The sequence below is a fragment of the Onychostruthus taczanowskii genome, unplaced genomic scaffold (genome assembly GCF_017590055.1).
Source record: "Onychostruthus taczanowskii isolate IOZ18803 unplaced genomic scaffold, ASM1759005v1 scaffold61, whole genome shotgun sequence".
NCBI classification, from domain to species: domain Eukaryota; kingdom Metazoa; phylum Chordata; class Aves; order Passeriformes; family Passeridae; genus Onychostruthus; species Onychostruthus taczanowskii.
In genome coordinates this window covers 4,587,466-4,598,821 of record NW_024503790.1, presented here as the reverse complement: position 1 = coordinate 4,598,821, position 11,356 = coordinate 4,587,466, and positions in this window count along the sequence as shown.

Sequence of the window (11,356 nt, the reverse complement as noted above, 5' to 3'; positions counted from 1 at the left end):
AACCAACAACAAACACAACAAACGAACCATACAAAAAAAAAAAAAAAAAACCCAAACAAAACCAAAACAGCATAGCCTTGCTCATAACCCAGAAAATCCTGAGAAACTGAGAATTTGTACTCTCTGCCACAATTCAGGGCCCAGCTTTCAGGATTTCCAGAGAGGCTGCCCTTTTATTTCAGACTGATTACAGATGCCATTGTCTTAGACATAATATTGTGTATTTTTATATATATATATAAACCAGAAAACCAGCAGCTGTAACAGAGATGTGCAGCTCTCACTAGTTCAAGTCATCAATGAGCACTTTCAGCATCATGGGAGAGAAACTGGGGCATCACCTGTGAGTCAGAACTGGGTAAAGCCTACAGAATTTACCCAGTATTTCCCACTGGTTCCCCTTTTCCAAAACACATTCTCAGTTTAATCAGATTTTACTTTTGCATCAGGGAAGGAGTGTCTGCTTTAGTCTCCACTGTTACAGCTGGAACAACCTCCCACATCAGAGATTTCCACACTTTTCTAATGGAATGCTCATCAAGAAAAGAGCCTTCACCTTCCTCCCTCTCAAGTGCACACTGCAGCTCTTGGACTAGAGCAGAAAACATGGGGAAAAACACATTTAGGGTTTGGACTAGATGATCTTTAAATCTCCTTTCCAACACAAACCATTCTCTGATTCCATGACACTTGTGGTATTTGTGTTTATGTTTTTCCACAGGTTTTTTTAACAGACCTCAGGGAACCATTTGTGGGGCCCAAGTAATGTGGATTCACATGATCCCATCACATGTTCCTGTTGGTTTTGATGCCAGGATCAAGAGGAGAGGTCCTGTGTTATTTTTATGCTTCTGTTACATTTATGTTATTTTAGCCTCATTAATGGGCCTGTGGAAGGGGAAGGGCCCATGAAAAACACACAAATGCCAGGACATTGGGTTAATTCAGATTTAACTGAACATTAAAGTATCCCCAGAGCTCCCTTTGGGGTCTGGGGAGTGGGGCAGGGGGGCACAGGCTCTTCACTGACAACAGGGCAGATTCCATCTCTTGGACACTGCAGTGTTCTCTGGCTACTGAGTCACGTAGGAAACTCTGACACACAAAAATCTGCAATTTCATATTCTGCAGCAGTGAGAGAAGACAGAAAACAAAGGTACAGCTGCTAAACTTCCCACCAGAAGCCAATCCAAAGGGAGGGAAGGGGGTGAGTCAACAGGGCCAACAGCATCCTTAAGGGGAAGATAAAAGATAAAGGAAAACATGTTCATCACAGTTATACTGAAAGATATTTGTGATTTTTATCACTCATCTTTCGGTGTCCTGTGGATTATTTACATTTGGAGGATGGAGGAGAGCATGAGATTCAGCCCAGCCCCAGGTGATTCGTGGCACCACAGGTGAGGAAGGGCCTGACCCTCCCAGCCCCAGTCAGGGATGGAAAGAATCATCTCCCAGAGCCATCCAGTCCCTTCCAGCACTGAATCAGGCAGCATTTCCCTTCTCTTCCAGCTGCCAATCACCACAATACCTTCTCACCTGTATCTCACCATAAGTCCTGCATGCATTAGAGCCCAAAGGGCTCTGACAATTCCAGCTAAGGTACACTCAAAGGGGGACTTTTTCCTTCTCTGCAGGGTCTCCCATCCCTCCTGTGGCAGGAGGATCCTGGAGCTCAGCAACAGAGGCCCAACACTGCCCTCTCTGCTCATGCCCTTGGTCCCACACCATGCTCATTTTCCATTTATAAGCAGTTTATATGGAGGCAATAAACTATTCTCAGGTGTTATAAACATTTTACAGGCTGGGGCACTGCACACGCTGGGGTGAACAATTATTTACTAAAGCAGCCACTAATCATTTACAAAAAGGGTATGAACTGAGGTTGGGTGTAATCCCCTGCTCTGTGCAGTGCCTCTTATCTTGGCTGCCCCACTGGGACTGGCCAAGGATCCTCACAGTTCAAAGATTAACCAAACACCTCAGGGTAGGAGCAGCCAAGCTTCCCAACAGGGAGCTGTGACAGGCTCACACCTACCACAGGTTGGAGTAACAAAAGTACAATAAATACAGGAAAGTTCACTAAACCTCCTTATCATATGACCCAAATTTCTCAGTCCTGATTTTTCCTTATCTACAGTTTCACCACCTGTTTGTAGGGATATAAAGGATTGTGCCAAACTTCCTGTATATGGTGCTGCAATCTTTACACCCCCTGAAATTTAGGTGTCCTGATATGATGGGTGCTTTTCTTGACCACCTGGGAGTGTTTCCTGTCCACTCTGGAAGGATACAAAGGAATAGCTTTATTTCTTTGGCATTTTTAGAGGGATGAGTCAGAGAGTCGTGAGCTCAAACTGCTGAACATACTGGTATTTTCAGACACCTCAAATGCTTCTATGACACAAGAACATTATGAAATATAAAACATTTCTTTACTGTCAAACCAACATTGCCTTGTCCTGCCAACAACCTGCCTGCTGATTGGGGTTTCTGTGGATTTCTTTTTCTTCAGCATGAGTTCAAATCCTGTGCACTTCTGCCATATTTCAATTATCCACTACATAAGTGATCTTCTTGCATTAAATCTGATTTAGGATGAGTTCACAATACAGGGCATCTGCACAACAGCATTCCCTTCAGCAAACCAGCTTCCTCTGGCAGTATTTTTCATGCTCCAGAAGTCCTTGTGAACCAGCAGAACTGAGTGTTCCTCTTCCAGCACTTCCTCCTGCAACAGGTGTGTGCTTTCCACATGGAATTATGCAGCAGAACCTACTTCCCCCCGACCATTACAATCTGCTCCTGCTCAGAGGCTGACTTAGATGAAAAATCAGCCACCCCCAAGCTTTAATCTGAGGAAATGTTTAAGCAGATCCCTGCCAGAGCCAAAGGGAAGTGCACAGCCACTGAGTGGGACTATTTGCTTGCTCAAGCACGTGCTTGAGCACTTTCCTGAATGGAGACTGTGTGAAGCCAAGGGCAGCCCGGGCCTCAGTGTAACCCTGGAGATACAACAAGTGTCCAGGCTGCGTCTGTGAGCCTGATAAGCTCTAATCTGATAAAGACTTCACCACCCCAGCTGCGTCAGAGCCACGCTGGAGCAAGTGGATATTGCAAGGGTGCTGCTTATCTGGTGGAGAACAAATGGAAACTCATTCAAAGAGCTCAGTGCCTCGGAGATAAAGCTGGGGAGGCCTTGTAGGGCGGGCACGAGGAGATGAGGCTATCACAGAGACAGACAGGCCTGAAAAACTCCACCTCTTCATTACAGTGGCAATTAAAAGATAAAAGTCATAGACCTTCAAAAGCTGTAGAGGTGGCTCGTTCCAATTTAAATCACTGTACGTGAAGCACTTATGAGCTTTGAAAATTTGGATCGTATTGGCACTGATTTTAAAGGGCAATCAAATTTATATTGCACTTTTTAAAAAGAGCTGTCTGTCCCCATTCATTCTTCACAAGTCATTGGAACAACTGAATCTGCAAATTTAGGTTAAAAAGGGAAGAATCCATAAGGGAAGCATGTTTCATATTTCCTATTTCCCAGTGATGGAATATCAGTTCCAAGGAGGATCCCAGCACCAAAAATGAGCCCTTCCATTTGGGGCAGGACAACAATTAGACATTTTTGTATGATGAACACTTGTGTACCTCTCCAGCTGACTCAGTGACAGCTACAGGGACACAATGCCTTTAAAAATAATGCTCAATAGCTTCCTAAATTAAGCCACTGATGATTTGCACTGAAATTTCAAACAAAAAGTATCTCCCCTCTCAAGATATGCCAGGAATAAAGGAAATTTTAAATAATTCTTTTTTTCTTCCTATATCTTGAAAACCACTGTAACAAGGTCAAACCCTACAGAATGGACTGTTTTCTCACCCAGTGAAACAGAGCCCTGGCCAGTTTCATTTCCCCAGTACTGAAATGCTTAAATTCCCTGCTTTACTGAAGAATTGCAGCTCTGAGCTCCACTCCGTGCACTGTTTCAGTTCTCAGGAGGTTTGTTTCCCACAGCTGCTCTTCAGCCAAGCTGTGAATGAACCTGAAAATTCATTTGAAAACCCCTCTATGGTTTCTCATGCTTTCACAATTACAGTATAGCTTTCCTCAACATTTACACCACCCCCTGCAGGGAATTCCCCCGGCACAGGGCTAAAATTTACCAGGAAGGCTTGTAAACCCTGATAAGCGTTTCATCTCAAAGAAGGCAAAACCTTGGTTTCAAGCGAGTCTGGGAAATGTTCTTTTGCAGGCTCCGTGATTGTGCTGTGGAAGTTTGGCCTTTCAGAGCTCTGTGATGCAGCCCTGGAGCCCTCGGAGGCGGCTGGGAGGACTCTCATTAATGGCAGCGTTCAAAGCGCTGCTGTCTGTCACTTGTGACTCAGGAGGGAAGTACCAGAGCTGCGGTTGGGGACAGCCCTGACGTGGAGCCTGGGGACTTTGTGGGAAATGGGACAGGAGCCACTGCCCGGGGGCTGGAGCTTCTCCCCTTCCAGCAGGCAGCAACAGGGTGTGCAAGAGTTGGAGTGTGCAGAATAAAGGTGTGCAAGGATTGGAGTGTGCAGAATAAGGGTGTGAAAGGATCAGGGTGTAAAAGGATCAGGATGTGCAGAGTAAGGGTGTGCAGGGATTAGGGTGTGTGAGGATTGGAGTGTGCAGAATAAAGGTGTGCAAGGATTGGAGTGTGCAGAATAAAGGTGTGCAAGGACTGGGGTGTGCAGAATAAAGGTGTGCAAGGATCAGGGTGTGCAAGGATCAGGGTGTACAGAGTAAGGGTGTGCAGGGATTAGGGTGTGTGAGGATTGGAGTGTGCAGAATAAAGGTGTGCAAGGATTGGGGTGTACAAGGATCAGGATGTGCAGAGTAAGGGTGTGCAGGGATTAGGGTGTGTGAGGATTGGAGTGTGCAGAATAAAGGTGTGCAAGGATTGGAGTGTGCAGAATAAAGGTGTGCAAGGACTGGGGTGTGCAGAATAAAGGTGTGCAAGGATTGGAGTGTGCAGAATAAGGGTGTGAAAGGATCAGGGAGTGCTAGATTCAGGATCTGCGAGGATCAAGATGTGCAAGGATGGGGGTGACAGGTCAGACCCAACTCTTCACCAATTTCAATTAGCGATCACTGAGGTCACAGTTCGCACATCAGGGTGACAGTCACCATGGAAACCACTGGAAACATCTGCTTGATGTTTTAAAGAGCTGGGGAGCTGCTTGCCCTGCACAGGACAGTGGCCTGTCAGAGAGCAGCTCCCAGCACTGGAGCACAGATTTCCTCCATGGCTCAGTCACAGCCCCACTTCCCAGCCCCGTTCCTGGCACATCCCGGGCTCCAAGTGCTCCAGGCTCCCTGGGGAATTGTCACTGCTTTGATCCTGGGGAAAGATTCTGCCACAACCTAACAGAGTCAGTCCCTAAATTCACACACCAAAACCCCAACAGAAGCTCTTATTTTTAATTCATACTGGCAAATCAAACAAATTTCAAATTCTTCAGAATGTGTTTGCAAAATATTGATGGTCATCATCTTATTAATGTATCTTACCTATAATCTAGCTACTTAAAATCAAGGTAATAATTAAACAAAATATTGTAAAATGAAAATCCACAGTATAGATTAGTTTCTGATGAGCCCATACCAAAAAAGATGCCTCCATTCGATACATTGAGCCCATATCTATTTAATTTTTACAATTTATATGTGACTAGATTTTACACTGGCCACTACCGTGCTTCTCCTAGACCTTTAAACAAAGAAAGAGGTGAACCTGGGACACTTCTTCTGTGGATTAGCTCTTGAATCTCTGGTGTTTTGGGGACAGGAACTCCCTACAATGTACAAGCATAGTTCTAGAATAGTAAATATTTGATATTTCCTTTAGCCAGCACATCACAAAACAATTAATATTGTTCAGTAGTGTCTTACATATTCAAAATATGCTCCCGCATAAAGTTCATGCGGGAAATCCCCATTTTAAATCAGTACTTGTGACTGATCAAAGAAATCACTGACACAGAGTCAGCTACAATGACACTCGCTGGAGCATAATTTAAATAAACACCATGTAAACAACCTCCTGAGACACGTTCACGTTCTCTGAGAAGCAAAGGTGACATGAAAGGCAGCAGGGGGAGGGTTTTAGGCAGATTTTCACTTCAAGTAGCAGATATCAGTACCAGTACATGAAATGTGCACAGGAATGTGCCCAAACATTGAGGGCAGCTGACACAGAACAGCTCATGCTGGGATTGGAAACCTCTCAGCTCTCTGAATCCGGGTGACTGCATCAAAACCACTTCTTGGGAATGGTCTCCAGCTTCAAACCCTACCTGGGAACAGTTGAGACAAATACCAGCCTGCACGGGCCAAAATTCTGCCAAGTAACATTCCAGCACTTCACTAGTACAGTATCATGTTCCACACTTGAGGAACATTCCTGGGAACATTCCCAGGCATCCTTGATTTTACTAGCATGGACACAGCCTAAGATTTCCAGATGCTCACCAGAAAAAAGTTTTGTACTTGGACACTGTCATCTGAACAGAGGCAAACAAAAAACCAAACAAAAAAACCCCAAAAAAACAAAAGAAAAAAAAAAAAGAAAAAAAAAAAAAGAAAAAGAAGGCTTTATTATGGCAGACTAAGTATTAAGTTAACATTTCCTAGGAGGGATTCCAGGTCCAGAGGAGCACTTGCCAGAGAGCTGTGTGTACATCAGACCCTCACTCTGCCCTGGAACAAACAGCCACAGCAGCTCTGGCAGATCCCACTCGAGTTCCACTGGTCGATTTTCACTTTGGAATTAAAAAGGGATCTCCAAGCAGAAACCACCCCAGCTGTGAAGTGAAATCACAAGTGTGACAGCCCACACAAAACACAGGTTCCTGCCCACGAGCCTGAGGTTTCCCTTGTCACCTCCTTCACCCTCCAAGTCCCCTTTGATCAGCACAAAAACGGTGTCACCTTAGCTCTGAGAGACACCAGAGCCAGCTGCTGTGCAGATGCACCTTCAGGCTGGGACAAAAAGTTCCAGAAAAATACTCCAGAAAACAGAAAAATACTCCAGGATGATCAGAAAGGCAAACGGCGAAGAATCACTGGAGAAGGAAAACTGAGAGCATTTCTTTGTCCCCAGGTAAATCTATGAGTATGTGGATATTTGGGTCCAGTACTGACCTTTTCCCCTTTTTATAAAATGAAAATAGAACTGGAAAAGGCACAGAAAATGGAGGGAAGGATTATAATAATTAATCAGACTGGGCAACACATTTTCTATAGAAATATTTTTAAATAGTTTAAAAATTTTGATAATTACTTGAAACAAAATAAAATTTTCATTAGCTTACTTCGATTTATAATTCCTGATGTTATTCAATCACATTTTCTTGAGTTTTTTTGTCTCTAACTTCAAAAGCCACAGAAATCCAGCTTTTTAAACACAAAACCAAGAGTCCTATGGCAGGAATCTAGAGGTGGGCTTGACAAAAACTCCCAAGTATCACAATGTTAAAAACCAAAGAGTTGGCAAAATACCTCAAATTTGAGGAGGTGAAGAAATATGAATGGCACTAGACGGACTTGAACAGCTGTACATATTTCAGCCCAAGATTTTAAAATTTCTGTCAAAATATTGCAGTGAAAAACCAACATTCTCCATGGAAAGCAGCTATTTTCAGTGAAAATGCTATTTTATCAAAACTCTATTTTCCATTAAACACAGTTTTGACAGAAATTTTTCAACTATCCTTATTCAGTGTTATGCTCTGTAGTTAGAAATGTTAGCAGTTTTTAGGCTGTCTCTACAACTGCAAAGATTTATAGGAACTTGGCAAAGATGAAAAACACACCAAAAAAATCTGATTTAAGACTCATCTCTGTCCTTCTATATTACACACATCCCTGGAAATTATTTTACAGAAGTTTAATAAAATACAAGACAGCGACACAGCACAGCAATGCTACTTCAAAACTATTAATATTTTCCTGATTTTTGTTCCCCCTCTAAAATTTATTGGAAAAGGATCTCTCCTCTATTAGCCCTGGATAAATTCCTTTTTGGATTAACAAACTGCAGGGGTACTTTCCCCCTATGTAGGCCCTGGTCCCTCTGGTCAGAGTGTTGATTTCAGGGTTCTGTAGGTGGAGTTGCCCCTTCCTGTCCTTTGGGATTTGTGGACTGTGCAGAATTCCCTGCTGGAATTACGCAGGAATCCCAGGCTGGCTGCTGCTCCCTGGGTGTCTCACATTACAGCCCAGCCTGAGTTAAAACTGGGGGGAAACAGGGAATCAGAAGGTGCAAAACAGGTATTTGGAAAATCAGAAACCCACTGCTATACAGGAGAAAGAAACCCAGAGAACTTTTGAGTATTGTGTGATAAGCAGCACTTTTTTAAAGCTTTCCAAAATGTATTTACAGAGGTTTGGGGCTCTGCAGCCTCCCCACTGTGTGCTGAACTCTGGCCAAGCCAGCAAATCCTCGGGAACAGGATCCCACCAGTGGAAAGGGGAGGAGAAGCCACAGCCATGACCTTCACACAGCCCAGCCCTGGCCTCTGCCTGAGCCTGCAAAGGGACCAGGCACTGCAGAGTCTGGGGCACTCTCACTCTCTCCCACCCTTCCTGCTCCTGGGGATGCCTGTCCCTCAGGAACAGTGTTGGGATATCAGCTGGTGGAAATCAGGGTCTCTCCACTCAGTCTGGGCCACATTCAGAGCTGCCACAAACCAGTGACACATTGGGGTCACACAGAATTACTGGATTTTGTTGCCACTGTTAAAAGATGTTTCTCTTGTCCCTCCTTCCTCTTCATCATGCTCAGAACTCACAGAGTCACCATCATCAGCTGAGGTCCCTGAGCTTGCAGTCAGGGATGAGGGGTACTTTGAAAGAGCTTTTCAACCCACAATTACACACAGAGCCCATTTGCACACACCAGCCAAAGTCAGGCAGAACCCGGGCAACAGAACACCTCGGACCTAAGGAAATGAGCCAAAAAGAAAACCAAGCCTGAAGCAGATCCAAGAGAAGGAATCTTCCATACAACATCCCCACCTGACTGAGTAGAGAAGGATGCAGGGAAACAACAGGCTGTTTCCAAATCAGAGACGTGTACACACGTACACTCACAGAGTTTCTGCTAATTGCCTCTGTGGAACCCCTAAATATCCAAAATATCATTATAAATCCTTCCTTCCTGCAAGCCAGCATTCCCCAGCCCGTTCCATCTCTCACTTCCCCCACAAAAATGACAGACTGACTCTAAGCTCCCACCTGCATAAATCTCCTACAGACAACCACAAATATTTTAGCTATGCTGATTTATGGAAGCACAAGCAAGATTAAACCAGGAGATCTACCCTCCATGCATGGTGACTGATGGCTCGCTGCAAATCTTTCCATTTAAAGCATTGTCACTTTTGCAGCTCCATAGAGAGAGAGAGAAAATATGAATAAAATGACCTGCAGTAATGCAACTTATGGGGAAAAAACCCCAAACATTTGTGAAACCAGATTTCTTCCAAGTTTTCTTGCTACTAATTGAAGAAATTCTCTTTGAGAGAGGATATGAAAACAGCTTCAAGACCCCTCAAGTCCACCTCCTTTCCCCACTCCATTTTCTAACTTTGACCACAGCAATCCTGATTTATAGCCAGTGGGAAGCTGGCTTTTTGACCAGTGTTTTCAGGCTGATGCTTCATGGGTTGAAATAATGAATGAAGATGGGGATTCCCTTCTCAAATGTAACTCTATCAGTAACCAAAACCAGGCTGCAGCTCCTGATTCCAGATCCATTAACAGAAAAGGTTGGAAGAAGCTTTGGAGGCCACTAGGCACAGGCAACTCCCCTTGACCTTGGAGAACACCCACCACAGATGGGATCAGTCTGACAAGAAGGAGACCAGCACGGCTGAGTTTGCTCATGGGAGATAAACAAAGGAGACAAACTGTGCCCAACAAGAGCCCTGTCAGCGTCTGCCTCGGTGTCTGCACGCTGGGGAACAGCCCCTTGGAGGCAAGAGCTTGCAGAGGACACTGAGCCCATTTCGTTGTTTTAAGATTTGTGTTTTGCACAAGGACATCAACAGGGACAAATAAATGCTGCTGTGGCAACACTTTACTGCTCCTCTGCTGAGCAGTTTCAAGAGCTGGGCTGGGACCTGGAGTCACAGAGCGGATCAAGAGGTTTCTGCATCCTGGCTCCAACAACACCACATTCCCAGCACTGCTCCCTCCCTTGCACTGGGCTGAGTGGTGCTGAAGGTCCCAGTGTCACCTGTGAGTGGTGCTGAATGTCCCAGTGTCACCTGTGAGCGGTGCTGAAGGTCCCAGTGTCCCCTGTGAGCGGTGCTGAATGTCCCAGTGTCACCTGTGAGCGGTGCTGAATGTCCCAGTGTCACCTGTTGGCACAGGCAGGCTGGTCCCTGCAGCAGCTGGGCTCTTGCTGCTCTGCTGTCCCTGAGTGGTGGCACACGCCTCTGGGGCAGCTCTGAAATTCACCTAACTCACCAAACCTTGCTGGACACAGGGCAGCTGTGTTTTCACATCCCAGCCCCAGGAAAGAAAGAAGGATAAAGAGAGCAGCAAGAGGGATTTTATCTCTTAGGAATGCAGAGGAGGACAGGTAGATCTGAACTGCAGTGGGTATTTCAGGGCATGTTACACTGTCTACATGGTTATTATACAGAACCCTGGGCTCAGTTTCCTCTCTAGGGTTTCTAAATAATCATTTCCTCTCTCTAGACCTTAACTTCCTCCGTCAGTAAAGGGGAAAAATAAATCTACTCTCCTTAGAAATGCCTTTAAGGACAAGCCTTTGTGCAATACCTAATTGTGCAATATCATTAATAAAGAAGACTAGCTGACAAGTACCTTGGGAAATTTCCTTCCATATCAGTGACAAAGTTAAACAAGTTTTTCTTTAAGTTTCTCATCCAATAGTCACTAGTGAAATTCGAGAACACCTGTCGTAACAGGAAACTCTGCCTTTTCTTGCTATGATTAAAAAAAAATATTAAACAAAACAGTGGTATCATTCTGTACTTTATTTTACCAGCCTGTAAATCCAACTCAAAGATGGGAAAAGAAAATCCTGATTTGAGAAGGAAATAAAAAAAAACAACCCCAGAATTCAGTGACAGACACTCCAGTAAGGCCCAGGTGACTCTCCTGGGTCTGAGGATGAAGCTGTGCACACTGAGACAGCTTTAAGTAAAAGCTGGACATGGTTATGCAACTTGCAGCACCTTCAAACAGAGAGTACAACAAAAAAAATCAAAGAAAAGCCAGAGAACAGGGATGAAAAGAACCACTGGTAAACAACTGGGTGGAAACCACTCCTTTAAGAGTTTGTTTTTG